The following is a 14,555-nucleotide window of genomic DNA, read 5'->3' on the forward strand; positions in this document are numbered from 1 at the left end:
TCTGTTTTTCTTTCCAAATGTTGATAAGTGAGTGAGCTAATGTGCTTTTCTTCTCACTCTTTCTCTCTCTGTTGCTGCTCTGGTCTTCACCCACACTTGTCTGGGTTCCTGGTTAGGGAACTCGATAGTTATTTTCTATTCTGTTAACCAATCTTCTAGTCTCTCAAGTTTTCAGATTTTGTAATATTATATGTTAGAGCATTTATTTTTTTCACTTACCTCTCAGAACTGCTCTTTTTTCACTGTCTCCTTCAAGGTTGTGGGGGAAATCAGGAATCACTGACCAGTTCCATTCTGCCATCTTAGCTTCTCCTCTCTCTTTGGTTTTTATAATTTTCCTCATCCATCTTTTTCATTTTCCTATTTTCTTTCCAGATCCCACATATGAGAGAAAAGATATGAATTGTGACTTTCTGATTTTGCCTTATTTTTCTTAAACATAAAGTCTTCAAGTTCCACTTATTTTTTTTTCTGCAAATAATGTAATTTGATTCTTCTTTATGGTTAAATAAAATTCTGTTCTTTCTATATATCATATTTTCTTTATCCATTTACTTATTGACGTATACCTGGGCTGGTTCCATAGTTTTTTGACTTTGCTGCTCTAAATATGGATATACATGTATCAACACTGTCTTTAATTCTTTTTAAAATATTTTTGGTTGTCAGTGGACCTTTATTTTATTTATTTGTATGTGGTTCTGAGACTCAAACCCAGTGCCTCACACATGTTAGACAAGCACTCTGCCACCAAGCCACAACCTCAGCCCCTTGTTTTTAAATCTTTAGTAGAAATAATAAGGCATGGTATAGTTGGAGCATATGGTAGTTACATTCCTATTTTTTTTTTTTTTGGAAACTCCCTAAATATTTCCATAGTGGTTGTACAAATTTGTAATTTCACCAAAAATGTAAAAGTGTTCTTTTTTCTCCACATCATCTCCAGCATTTATTATTGTTTATGTTCTTGACAGATGTCATACTTACTGGAATGAAATAAAATCTTAGGGTAGTTTTCACTTGCATTTCCCTAAGTGCTTAAAATATTGAACATTTTTTACATATTTGACTATTTGTATTTCTTTTGTTGAGAAGTTTCAGTTTAGTTAATTTATCCATTTATTAATAGGATTTTGGGGGAAGTTTATATGTTATTTTTTTTAGAATTTTACATATTCTGAATATTCTCTTCCAGAAGAGTAGCTAGAAAAAAAATTCCTCCCATTCTGTGGGTTCTCTCTTCACATACTTTATTTCTCTTTTTGGTTTTTATTAGTTGTACATGACAGTAGAATGTATTGTAGACCTACTATACATATAAGTAGTATAGCATCATATTCTTCTGGTTGTACACGATGTGGAAATATTGAAAGAATTCACAACAAAGAAGTCAGCACTTCAATGACTACTCAAAGACAAACTGAGCACAGAGAAACTTTAAAACAGATCAAAAACCTCCCAAAGTTCCCAAATTTATGAAGACCACTAGAAGATCAATCATCTAAATAAAAAATCAATATAGAATTAAATATGGTAAACAAATAAAAATGGAAGGAAATTACAAACACTTATCCATAATAAAACTGATTGTAAATGGTGTCAACTCCCCAATTAAAAGACATAAGATAAACAGGATGAATCAAAAACATGATGCAACCATATGCTGTTTGCCAGAGATTCATCTCATTGGCAAAGATACTCATGGTAAAAGAATGAAAAAAAAATTCTACTCAAAGACTCTAAAAACAAACAGGAGAAGCTGTTATTGAAGCTAACAAAATAGATTTCAAGCAAAATTAATAAAAAGACAAAAAGAACACTATATACCAATAAAAAAAACACAAGAAAATATAATGATAGCAAATATATACACTAAATATCAGCACATCTGATTTAAAAATATCAGCACAACTATTTTAAAAAATAGTTTATCATTAAATTCTAGAGATACCATCATACAATAACATGAGAAGATTTCAAAATATCCTTATTACCAATAGATCATAGATCATTCAAACATAATATCAATCTATTGATATTAGGGACTTGTATAATACTGTAAATCAATCTGACATAATAGACATCTACAGAATATTTCATACAAAAGCAGCTGAATTTACCTTCTTTTTAGGAGTGCATGAAATCTTTTCCAAATCAGAACATAGTCTAAATAATAATGGAAGTTTAGTAAACACCAAATAAAAACTATAATCACATGCATCCAATAAGTTCTTAAGAAAATTAAAAAACAAGAAAAATAATGGAAACCACATAAAATATGGAGTCTGAAAATACTCTTTTAAAAAATAGATCATAAAAGAAATAAGAAATAAAATCTTTGAAACAAATACTAACAGATTTCAACATATGAAAATCACTAGGACATTATGAAAGCCATTCTAAGAGAAAAAAATTATATCACTGAATGCTTACTTTTAAAACTAGATCTCAGGAAGGTGTGGTAGAAAATGGCTATAATTCCAGGCCTTATGGGGCTAAGGCAAAAGGATCACAAGTTCAAGGATCACAAGTTCACTCAGCAGTTGAGTGAGATCTAAAGCAACATAGTAAGACCCTATCTCAAAAATAAAATAAAATAAGAAATTTAAACAAAAATAAATTGAATGTGAGTCAGTGGTAAAGCAACCCTGTGTTAAATTTCCAACAAACACACAATGCACACACACAAAATCATGAACACAAATAGATCACAAATTTGAAACATTATTGCTTTATCTCAAGACCTTAGGATAGGAAAACAAATAGATTCCAAAATCAGTAGAAGACAATAAATAATTAAGACAAGAGCCAAAATTAATAAAATTGAGAATTTAAAAAAATATACAGAATTAATGAAACTCCGAGTTAATTTTTTGAAAGGATAAAAAAACTAACAAACTTTTAGTCAAGTTCTAACTAAAAGAAAGAGAAGACACAATTTAATAAAATTTGATATGAAAAAAAGAAGATACCAACTCAGACACATTAATCCAGAGTATCAGTAAAATCTTTTGAAAATTTATACTCAAATAAGCTAGAAATTCTACAATATATTGAAATGTTTCTAGAGCCTTATGAGCTACCCAAATAGATCCATCAAGATATAAACACACTACTATTAAGTAATGAAATTGAAGCACCTATTAAAAGCCTCACAAAAAAAGTAAGCCCCAGGTAGACTTGTTGTTGAGTACTACCAAACCTTTTAAAAAGAACCTTTGCCAATCCTCCTCAACTTACTATAATGCAAAAACAAATTAAGAAGATAGTGCACCAAGATTAAGTGGGTTTCATCCTAGGGATGCAGGTTTTTGGTTCAAAATATATAAATCAATAAATGTAATTCACCACATAGAGTGCAGCATTACAACAAAATATACAGAAAATATATTTGACAAAGGCCAGTAAATTCATTTTTGTAACACCAATAAAACTAGGGATACAAGGAAATTACCTCAAACTTATAAGCTATAGATGACAAACCAAAGGCCATCACAATACTGAATGGAGAAAAACTCAGAGCATTTCCTCTAAAAGCAAGAACAAGGAAAGCAAGTCCACCCTCACTGCTCCTATTAAACATGGGCATTTAAAGTGTAGCCAAAGCAATATTAAAAGAAAAGTAAATGGATACAAAGAGAAAGAGGGAAATCAAATTATAGTTCTTGGTGTTGACAAAATCCTCTATTAAAAAAGACATAAAGAATTTCACCAGAAAACTTCTAAACATATTTAGAAAAATAACAATGCAGCAGGATGTAAGATCAACACATATAAATCTACGACTTCCCTTTGCTCCAATAATGAATCTGCAGAAAATAAAATTAGGAACACTCTCCCATTCAAATAACCTTAAAAATAAGAAAAATATCTAACCAAGCCTCCCCCTTTGACTAAGATGACCATTTTGTAGTTTTCATTGGGGTGCATTTTGCTTCACAAAGTTGTGTTACTAGAAACCCAAGATAAGAGCAAATCCACACTGGTGCACTTTGCTTTCATATAAATTGCATCTATTAGATGGATTGATATCTCAACATCTGATGAATTTGGGGTGGAGAGTCTGCATGGCACTTGGTGAGGCACCCAGCCACTGCTATAGGCAGGCCTGCCCCTGTCCACTGGCCCACCTCTTCCTTTCTTGCACAAGATATTATCATGATAGCTTGATGTTTACTCAGTTTCCCCAAATCAGGCTGATCAGGGGATTGGAAAAAAGATGAACAAATACAAAAATAGAGTAAATAGAGAATGTGGGACCTGGTATTTCAGCAGACATCTGATGGAGGAAGACTGACAATGAGCAGGCTCTGCACATTTATTATATAGACTGTTACCTAAAAGCACTTCATTTTGAGAAATTATTTTAAAACAGAATGGAGGTCAAAAGTTTGAACCATCCAATTAGAGTCATCAGCTTCTGCCCACAATTCTCCACTTATGCATGGCTAGCACCTGAACCTTAGGTCATGAACTGACAGACTCCATGGCAACCATTGAATTTCCCAAGGGAGATGTCAGTCTCTATCTCTGAGATGTTCAAAGACCCATAATTCATTCACTGCTCCCAACACAGTGTTATGAAGAGAATACCATAGAACATGATGGTCTCCCATACCTTCACAGGTATGATTTCTTCAACAATTGCCAAATTCAGCCCCCGACACACACACAAAACCACACACCAGAGGAAGGGATTCCTTCTGGTCAAGATCACCAGATAAAAGTAAGTCATGTCTACACTGGCTCAAGGAGGAGACTCTCCCTCCACACTGAGTCAAGGGGACCCAGTCTGTCAGCACTAGGCCAAAGCAAGTGAGTGCTCTATACTACCTCAAGCCAGCTGACCTTCTACTCTAGCTCAAACTATTGTCCCCATTTATTCTGGTAAAAGTGAATGTGCACTGGAAAGGGAGAAACAGTGGCCAAGGCCTTGAAGAGAATGGCTGGTGGGCTCCTGCCTTCACCCTGAGGCTCCTCATTTTTAAAATCAGACTATTTTTAAACATTTGGAACAATAATTTTATTATACAATTTGTCTGAAAAATTTTTATTTAAAAAAAAAAATCTCAGAAGAATGGGAGAAATACAGAGGAGTAGGGCAGGGGGAAATGTCCCAGGGAAAACAGTCTCGGATTCTCAACCACAGCCTATGTCGGGAGGGAATAAGTAACTCTCCCAGCTGTGGGCTGGCTGGAAATGAAAGTCTGAAAAAGTAGTTTTTGTGTTTTTTTTTAATTTTATTTTTTTCATCTTTCATAAATTTGATTCAAGTGAGTTATGCACTTCCATTTTTACCCCAAATACAAATTGCAGAATCACCTCAGTTACATATTCACAATGTTTACATAGTGCCATATTAGTGACTGTTGTATTCTGCTGTCTTTCCTATCCCCTACTATCCCCCCTCCCCTCCCATCTTCCCTCTTTACCTCATCTGTTGTTGTTCAGTTCTTTCCCTTCCCCCCCTTTCCCCTCACAGCCTCATATATGTGATTTCGTATAACGATGAGGGTTTCCTTCTGTTTCCATGCAATTTCCCTTCTCTCTCCCTTTCCCCCCCATCACTCATCTCAGTTTACTGTTAATCTTTTCCTCATGCTCTTTCCTCCTGCTCAGTTCTTAGTTGCTCTCCTTAAATCAAAGAGGACATTTGGCATTTGTTTTTTAAGGATTGGCTAGCTTCACTTAGCATAATCTGCTCTAATGCCATCCATTTTCCTGCAAATTCAATGATTTTGTCATTTTTTAGTGCTGCATAATACTCTATTGTGTATAGATGCCACATGTTTTTATCCATTCATCTATTGAAGGGCATCTAGGTTGGTTCCACAGTGAATTGTGAATTGTGCTGCTATGATCATTGATGTGGCAGTATCCCTATAGTATGCTCTTTTAAGGTCCTCAGGGAATAGTCCGAGGAGGGCATTGAGAAATAAAAGCAAAGGATGCAGAAAAATATATATTTTTTTAAAGCGAGGGTTTCACAGGTGAAAAAAGAACTAACAGGTCTGCTCCTAACAAAGGGAAAAAGCCCACGAATGCTTTCTTTATAGTAAAACACACCAAAGGAATTTATTGTGGGGAAGGATCCTTTAAGGTTAACAAAAGGTGAGAGGCTGTGGGCAAGTTGGCCTTAGTGGGGTCTTACCACTTGCACAGTAATTCTTCTCCCTCTGGGCAGCTGGTGCCTCAAGGCTGGTTGGGTGCACTGATATCTCTTTGTACTACTAGACAGTGTGTTTAAACCTAGGGCTGTCTGAGCCACAAAATACTGTGTTATCACAGAATTCTCTGAGAACAGGACATTTTCCAAGACAAAGAATTAGGATGGGTGAGATTACACAGAAAGTTACACAAGGAGGACACCTCTGCTTAATAGATGGCTTAGACAAACCCACAGTTCATTTCTGGCTTCCAACAATGGATGTTTTTCGCAGGCGGGGGCAGAGAAGACTACTGATGTCCTGGTAGATCCAGAAGTCCTTCCACATGACCCATGCCAAGGCTGAGATGTCAGGGTCCACTAAGCATAATGTCCCCTGGCTCTCTACTGTTGGATTTGGTTTTAGCTCTCCACTTCATTGGAGCCACACTCTCTTTTTTTTTTTTTTTTTTTTTTTTAAGAGAGTGAGACAGGGAGAGAGAGAGAGAGAGAGAAAGAGAGAGAATTTTAACATTTATTTATTTATTTATTTTTAGTTATTGGCAGACACAACATCTTTGTTTGTATGTGGTGCTGAGTATTGAACCCAGGTCACATGCATGCCAGGCGAGCGCGCTACCACTTGAGCCACATCCCCAGCCCCACACTCTTTATTTTTATGGAACATTTCTTCCCTCTTTCAGTAGAGCCACCTTACTGCTGACTCATGGTATGCAACAGCACAGTTTTCAGACACAAGAAGCAATTCCCCTAACCACCCACTTCAAGTGCTTCCTGTTGGAATGCTGTTGCCCAGAGTTAGACTGGGAGGGTATATCAGGTGCAGAGGTCCTTGTAGTCAAGAAGTGGAAATGAATAGACAGAAGACTGGCCCTTCTGACAGCTTTCTGCACTGCCTGTTTGTCCTCCTCAGGCAGCTGAATCTCACAGGGTATAAGCATGGGGAAGGTGGGAAGCACAGGCTCGCTAGGACTCCTTTTGGTGATGCCCGTGAAATGGGAAAGACCCATGGGGCATGGGTGAGGCTTAACCCTTGGAGGCACAGGCTTCCCCTGGAACATGCAACCAGCCCCCTGGCTTTTCTGGTGCCACAATATAAGGTATGTCGCCATGGCTGTATTGAATTTCCTAGTGGCCAGAGACACCCGGTCTTGTATGAATCATAACCCAGATCACACAGAATGGTCATTATTTCTGGGTCTGGGTGTTTGGTGAGTGCCTTAATAAAATGCTGGGGTACATACTGCTCACCCTGGGTCAGCCATGGGTGCTGAAGAATTTGCTTGGCTGTGGGCCGCTTCCTGGGATTCAAGGTCAGTATTTGACAGATAGGCTGACATGCAGCTACTGGAATACGGTGAGGGATGTTGTAAGTTTCAAGCACAATCTGCCTCAGTAACTCCTGAGTGGTGGGCCCCATAAAAGGGTGGCTCTCCATCAACAGAAAATACAGCATGATGCCCAGGCTCCAGATGTCCACTTGGAGGATATCATGTGCTTGCTTCAGGACCATTTCTGGGGCAAGATGTAAGAGACTGCCCCAGAAGTGGCTGAGATTTTGGCCAGAGATAAACCAGGTGCTGATACCAAAGTCAATAAGTTTTATGTTGCCTCTGGCATCCACCATAATGTTCTCTGGCTTCAGGTCACAGTGCATTATCCCCTTGTCATGGCAGTAGTCTACCATACTCACCACCTGTTTTAAAAATCCATGGGCCTCTTCCTCCTGCTTGGTCAAATAGCTGTTCCCCATCTATATTCCATTATGATGTAAATATTTCTCTGGGTTTCAATGTCCTGAAATAACTGAATGATATTCAAATGATCTAGGCTCCTCATGATATTTGGTTCTGAGAGTACTGGGATATTCTTGGCTCCTTTGTGCACCACTTTGAGTGCCACCTCTGCCCCAGTGAGGCGATGGCAGGCTAGTTTTATCTGTCTAAATCCGCCATGCCCAATGACCCATAGAAATTCATAGTGGTCGTTGACCACCATCTTCTTGCAAGAGCCTGGGCCCCTACAATACTACACTTGTCTAAATGTTCTGACTATGCATCCTCAGAAGAACAACCAACTAAGAAGGATGCTAGCCCAAAAAATAAAAGAATAAAAAGGTATTCAAAGACCCAGACACCAACTGCCGACCACTAAATCCATTATCTAGGTATCTGACAGGTCACAACCAAGAGCTTCCTGCACTTTTTCTTTTAACATCATTTCTGTTAAATTTATGATCATTTTTTATTATCATAGTGGACTTAATGTTTAATGGCAGCAAACAAAAATTCTTACTGTTTTGCTTAAGGATACATTTTCTATCTAGGTCTTATTTTTTATGTAAATTTTTTATTTATATATGACAGCAGAGTGCATTACAATTCTTATTACATATATAGGGCACAATTTTTCGTATCTCCGGTGTATACATAGTATATTCACACCAGTTTGTGTCTTCATACCTGTACTTTGGATAGTAATGAACATCACATTCCACCATCATTAATTACTCTATACCTCCTCCCTTCCCCTCCAACCCCTCTGCCATATCTAGAGTTTGTCTATTCCCCCATGCTCCAGCTCCCTATCCCACTATGAATCAGTCTCCTTATATAAAACATTTGGCATTTGTTTTTTGGGGATTGGCTAACTTCACTTAGCATTATCTTCTATAACTCCATCCATTTACCTCCAAATGCCATGGTTTTATTCTCTTTTATTGCTGAGTAATATTACATTGTGTATATATGCTACATTTTTTTTATCCATTCATCTATTGAAGGGCATCTAGGTTGGTTCCACAGTTTAGCTATTGTGAATTGTGCTGTTATAAACATTGATGTGGCTGTGTCCTTCTAATATGCTATTTTTAAGTCCTTTGGATGTAGACCTAGGAAAGGGATAGCTTGGTCAAATTGTGGTTTCATTCCCAATTTTCCAAGAAATCTCCATACTTCTTTTTATATTGGCTGCACCAATTTGCAGTCCTACCAGCAGTGTATGAGTGTACCTCTTCCCCACATCCTCGCCAATACTTATTGTTGTTTGTATGCCATTCTGACTGGAGTGAAATGAAATCTTAGAGTGGTTTTGAGTTGAATTTCTCTAATCACTAGTGATGGTTAACATTTTTTCATGTATTTGTTGATTGATTATACATCATCTTCTGAGAAGTGTCTCTTCAGGTCCCATTTATTGATTGGGTTATTTGTTATTGGTCTTTTTTTTTTTTTTTTTTGGTGTTAAGCTTTTTGAGTTGTTTATATACCCTAGTGATTAGTGCTCTATCTGATGTGTGAGGGGGGAAAGATTTGCTCCCAAGATGTAGACTCTCTATTCACCTCACAGATTGTTTCTTTTCCTGAGAAGAAGCTTTTTAGTTTGAGTCTGTCCCATTTATTGATTCTTGATTTTAATTCTTGTGCCACAGGAGTCTTATTAAGAAATTGAGGTCTAATCCCACATGATGAAGATTAGGGCCTACTTTTTTTTCTATTAGAATAAGGATTCTAGCTCCCCAAAATAGCAGAATAAAACAGTATCAAAAGACCCGGCCACCAACCACCAACCACTAAATGCATTATCTGGATATCCGACAGTCACCACCAAGAGCTTCCTGTATTTATGGACAAAAACTGCCTCAGCCACTTTCTTATATACCTTGCTATTTGAAACTTTTTAAAAATGGCTCCCTGTGTCAACATCAGAGCAAGGAATCACCCCATCATACCTGGCCATAAGCCCCAGTGTTCCTCTCCCTTTGGGCCTTCAGAGTTTTTCAATTTTCAGAATAAGAACAAGGAAGTTCTCCATTTTTTAAAGTCGGTTATGAGACTGACATTTATTTGTTTAGAAATTAAAATTTGCATGGAACTTCAACATACCTTTTATTTTCTGTCTAAAATTCTGTAATAACTTTTTGCTTTGAAGACCCCATTGTATCTACACTCAAGGTATTTATTTTCTTTTTCTTCCAAACTCAAATAACTGGTGTCAAAAGGACTGTGGCACCTCACTCATGTGGTGATACTGTATCAAAATGATATGTTCCCTAAGACACCATAGAGCACAGCATAAACAGCTGTGTGGATGAGAGGGAGGAAAGGTTCATCATAATTTCCCCATAGAGTTCTACACACAATGCATATGCATTACATTTTGATACCAGTAACTGAGGGGAATGGGGTAGAGATATATAAGAAGAGCATTTTCTGTTACTGAATATAGGTTTAAACCAGAGTTGTTTCTCCATCTTAGGTTAAAGGGAATGTCCAGATGAACTTAGCAGAAATACCTGTACAACATACTTAAAATGAAAGGGAAGGAAAGTCAAATATTTCATGTAAAAATCTATTAGATAGGTAAGCAGATACTTTTTCATGGATACAAGGCAGAGTGAACCAGGAGCTTGCCCTGCTCTCCTTAGAAGAACACAAGTGCCGCTGAATAACCAGTCCTCCCTGCTTTCATTATAAGGGCAAAAGTGCTAACTGAACCAGCAGCCTACCCTCATATCCTTATAAGTTCACAAGTCACACTGAACCAGCAGCCTGCCCTGTTCTCCTCATAAGAATACAATTAACATGTAACAACAGCTCATTCTACTCTCTTATGACCCCCTCTTAGGTAATTACATCATAATAGTGCCATTCTGAAAACAATGTCTTATTCCTAGATTGGGATTAGAATCTAAAAAAGTTCTCTGTGAGATATAATTCAACCATAACATGCTCTATTTCTATTTTCATACAACTTTTCTTCCATAGGTGTTGAATTTTGTCATATAGTGTTTCTACATCAGTCCATACAGTCATAGGACTTCCTGGGCTTATAAAGGAAGTACATATTTTTAGTGGGTATGGCTTTGTAAATTTCTGACATCCACTTACCCAATAACCTTTCATCGGGTCCACCTCTTAAAGATTCCACCAACTATCATAACCCCACTGAGGACCAAACTGCTAATACATGAATCCTTGTGTGGGGAGGCATATTGTATCCAAACCACATCAACACAGTTTCCTTATTACACTATTGACGTCTTCAGGGTCTGCCATAAGTAATATTCCAATTAATACTTGATATTGAAAATTTGTCTATTCTTTCCTTCATCAATGTTTTTACAAATTTGTGAGCTTTATTGATCTTTTCAAACAACCAGCTCTTTATCTTACTGATTTCTTCCATTGTTTCTATTTTCAATATAATTAATGTTTGCTTTTTGTTCTTTATCCTGCTTGATTTTGGTTCATTTACTCCCTAGCCACCCCCCCCCCACACACACTATTCAAGATTTCCCAGGTATAAAAATGATTATCAACTTGTGCCTTTTTTCATTTCTAATGTGTTTTTAATGCTATCAACTTCCAAGTACTAATTTAGATGTATTCTATCAATTTTTCACTAGGTGCAGTGTCCTTATATTTTCTTGTCCCATAGATTACTGAGAATTGTGCTTATTTTCCAAGGATTTGGAGATTTTTTTTTATCTTGCTCTTTTCTAGTTTGACTCATTTATGGTGAAAGACTACACTGAGTGTAATTTCAATTAAATTAAATTTGTAAACTTGTTTCTTGGCCTTGGATATGGTTTATACTGATTTATGTACTTTAAGAAAAACACATGAATCAGTATTCTGTTATTGGATTTAAAATACTATAAATATCTCATATTCTTTCCTTTGAAGATGTACAGCTTATATTTATTTGCTTTGGACATTTTAAAAGAATCTGTATTCTGTTGTTCAGTTTAGTGTACTATAAATATCTTCTGTATCCTTATCTTAGAATGTGTTAAGTTCTCCTCTATCTTTGCTGTTTTCTGCCAAGTTGTACTATCAATTGTTTACAGGCTTGTTTCTTCAAAATCTAAAGGTTTAAACCCTCACCTCTTACATCTCACCCAGCATAAATACATAAATAAGTAAATCATGACAATGATAATGTTATCCATATTCAATAGATAGATAAAAGTGGATCAGAGTCAATAATGTGATATTATCTTCATACCCTACACTATTTGGTGGATATCTTTTGATTACCAGAATCTTGAAAGTATTTACATGTATCTCCTCAGAGTTACGTGTTGTTGTTTTTACTTTTCCTTTAGATGATGTATTAGGATAAATTCTGTTTCCTTACTGAAACTTATGATACTCCCAAATTCCTCCATCTGACCTTAACCTTGAAGTAAATTTGGTGTTATTTTCCAAATCAAGATTGTCCAGACATATTTGTAATTCAGAAGCCACTGGAATGAAGGTTTAATTTTTTTTAATCTTCCATTTCTGTGTACACTACTTCTCTCCCATCAGTCTATAACTTGTTCTTCAGTGTTCAGTTTCTCTTCTTCTGTGAACACATCTCAGAATTCACCTTAAGAAGATTAACCATGGTTTCTAAGGTCCATTACCATTGTTCTAATAGACCATTTCCACATTTGTCTTTCACAGATGAGACAGGAAGGAAATCTGAATAAGAAAGTTTATTTTTACAAAAAGTATTCTCACACTCAACAGAATTTAGGGTCCATTGATTTTCATTAGCATTTGCTTCTATGTTCCAACCTCAAATGGGCCTTCAAGGTGGATTTTTCATATTTTTACTCACACACCATTTCCTTCTGTGACTTTTGAAAACTCAAGGGCTCTTTCCATAACAATCTTCTTCTCCACCCACTCTTCACATAATGTGTCCCTTACTTCACTGAGAAGAGTGAAGCCAGGCACTAGAAATTGGTATCTACAGAGTATTTCATGAAAACGTAGATGAATTTTAACTTCTTTTAGCAGCTCATGGAATCTTTTTGAAAATTCAGCCATATTTGGCATAACCCATGTAAGTTTTAGCAAATATAAAAAATAACTGATATAATTCCATGTATTTTATCAGATGATAATCAAATGAAACTAGAAATCAATAAGACAAAAGAAACTACATAAAACACTGAGATTGAAAATACTCTTTTAAAAAAATAGATTATAAAATAAATAAGAGAAGAAATCAAGAAAATCTTTAAAACAAATGATGACATAAATACGACATATCAAAATTTCTGGGACAGTATATGAGCAGTTTGAAGAGAAAAAAATATATAGCTTTTTAAGATAATTCAATAGTCTTGTTATTTCAAGTTTAAATATTTATACTAACTTTGGCATCTGGAAGGCATCTTCCTGTCAACATTCAAGGCATTCAATTACATTTTCTTCCAAATAATTCATATCAAAGTATAGTAGCGTCTCACTCACGTCATGATACTATAACAAAATTCTCTGCCCCCTAAGAAGAGTGAAGCCTTAACACTTGTGAGGTTGAGAGGGAGGAAAGTTTCATCATACTTTCCCCATATAGTTCTTATCAGATTTTTCATTAGATACACTGGAATGCCTTATTTTTCTTTATCATTTCATCTTCTGAAGGGCACCAAGTTCGATTCCATAGTTTTTCTCTTATGATTTAAGCTGCTATAAATATTGATGTGGCTGCATCATTGTGGTATGCATATTTTAAGTCCTTTAGTTACATACTGAGGAGTGTAATAACTTGGAAAAATACTGGTTCCATGTCAAGTTTTCTGAGGACTCTCCATGCTGCTTTCCAGAGTGTTTGCACCAATTTGCAGTTCTACTAACAGTTTATGAGTGTACATTTTACTTACATCCTCACCAACTTTAATTTCCATGAAATGTAATGAAATGTAATCTCAGTGTAGTTTTTTTGTTTGTTTGTTTTTGTTTTTTGTCATTGTTTGTTTGTTTGTTTTTAGTACCAGGGATTGAACCCAGGGCTGCTTAACTACCAAGTCAAATCCCCAGCACTTTTTAACATTTTATTAGAGACAGGGTCTCACTGAGCTGCTCAGGGCCACACTAAGTTGCTGAGGTTGGGTTTGAACTCATCATTCTCCTGCCTCAGCCTCCCTCGTCACTGGGATAATAGGCGTGTGCCAGCATGCCTGGCTTCATTGTAGTTTTAATTTGCATTTCTCTAATTGTTAGAGATGTTGAATTTTTTTTTTACATATTTGTTGGCCATTCATATTTGTTCTTCTGTAAAATGTTTAGTGATATCCTGTACCCATTTGTTGTTTGGGTTATTTGTTTTTTTGGTGTGAATTTTTTTGGTGTTCTTTGTATAACCTAGAGATCATTTTCTCACATTCTTTAGGTTCTATTTTCATGTTCTTGATTGTTTTCTTTGCTGTGAAGAAGTTTTTAGTTGAATACCACTCCATTTTTTGATTCTTCATTTTACTTCCTGTACTTTAAGATTTTTTTTTTTTTTTTTTTTTTTTTTTTTAGGAAGTTGCTTCCTTAGTCAACATGTTGGAGAGTTGGGCCTATGTTTTTTTCAAGTAGGTCTGGAGTCTTGTTCTAATGCCTAGGTC

This window comes from Callospermophilus lateralis, chromosome 12, assembly GCF_048772815.1.
Source record: "Callospermophilus lateralis isolate mCalLat2 chromosome 12, mCalLat2.hap1, whole genome shotgun sequence".
NCBI classification, from domain to species: domain Eukaryota; kingdom Metazoa; phylum Chordata; class Mammalia; order Rodentia; family Sciuridae; genus Callospermophilus; species Callospermophilus lateralis.